Genomic DNA, 1,130 nt, shown 5'->3' with positions numbered 1-1,130 from the left:
GGAATTTGAAAATTTCCCCTCCACTAGACTGATATCTGATCGGGTATAAATATGCCCAGCAATCCGGTACTGAGCTCATTCTACATTCGGACGCGGACACGATTGTGACTTCTCCTACAAGTCAACATTCGACTAGCCACCAGCCAGCACGCGCAGAAATCGGCGCGAAACCCAATCGGACGAGCCAGCCAACCGACGCGAAAAGCGACGCGTAGCCACCACTTGAGCGAGGGGCCATCCGGCTACAAAACCACCAGTGTGAGGCCCACGCGAGTCATTCGGAAATCGAACGGCGCAGCAGAAGCATCAGAGCAGCAGCAAGTCTTCAAGAGGCAAACACCTCTCGAGTGTGAGATCGATCACCTGACGGACAGCTAGCCAAAGCGGGACGCGAAAAAACCCGCGCAATTCGCGGTTGCTAGGGCAACCAACGCGTGGGCAGCCAGCGCTCTCATCGAAGCAAGAACGAATCGGATCGAATCATCGCGTGTGTGCAACCGAAGGCGCGAAAATTGAAACACGTGCTTCTGGAGAAGGTAGTCAGCTGGATACGAGCGGTATCAGTAGTATTCATACTACAAATAGCTTTTCCTGATCTATTAGTTCTTCTAGGAACTTTTTAGATTAGGACTAGCATAAAGAGTTATAAGGTTTTCACTAAAAAGAGTTGTTACGGTTTTCACTAAAGAGTTCTTGGATATTATTCCTACGCAAAATAGTTTTCCTCGGAAAATTATTGCGAACAAAAAGAGTTGCAAAAAATAAAATATTCCCAACAGCGCAGCAAGGGTCGAATTATCCCCTAATCCACCAAACCGGTGCGGCACGATGGATCACGTGGAACGAGCTCGCAGCGGCGATGAGGACATCGAACCTAGTCGCAAACCGCGAGTTCACGACAGTATCCTTGCTTAAAACTTAGATTCTTTCACCGCCATGCTTGAATACTATTTTGAAGCTGAGGAAAAGTTCACATACAATACAGATTTTATACAGTGTATACAATTTTGATGAAATATGCCTAATCTCAGAGAACAAGAGAATGTCCATCACACGCCGTGTGTTCATTATGCACCTAATCCCCCTACCTAACGAAAGTCACTGCAGCGCTGCCACTGGAAGTTACGAGA

The 1,130-nt window shown here is 47.4% G+C and overlaps 1 long non-coding RNA gene across 1 annotated transcript; it reads left to right on the top strand.

Annotated features, from left to right (window-relative positions):
* The first annotated feature begins 361 nt into the window (after nt 1–361).
* Nucleotides 362–897, top strand: LOC110676073. The gene is made up of 2 exons (XR_002500048.1): nt 362–536; nt 780–897. It is a non-coding gene; the product is annotated as an uncharacterized LOC110676073 (long non-coding RNA).
* Nucleotides 898–1,130: the final 233 nt, after the last annotated feature.

The sequence above is a fragment of the Aedes aegypti genome, chromosome 2, assembly GCF_002204515.2.
Source record: "Aedes aegypti strain LVP_AGWG chromosome 2, AaegL5.0 Primary Assembly, whole genome shotgun sequence".
Taxonomy (NCBI): Eukaryota; Metazoa; Arthropoda; class Insecta; order Diptera; family Culicidae; genus Aedes; species Aedes aegypti.
This window is presented reverse-complemented; position numbering and strand designations above follow the sequence as displayed.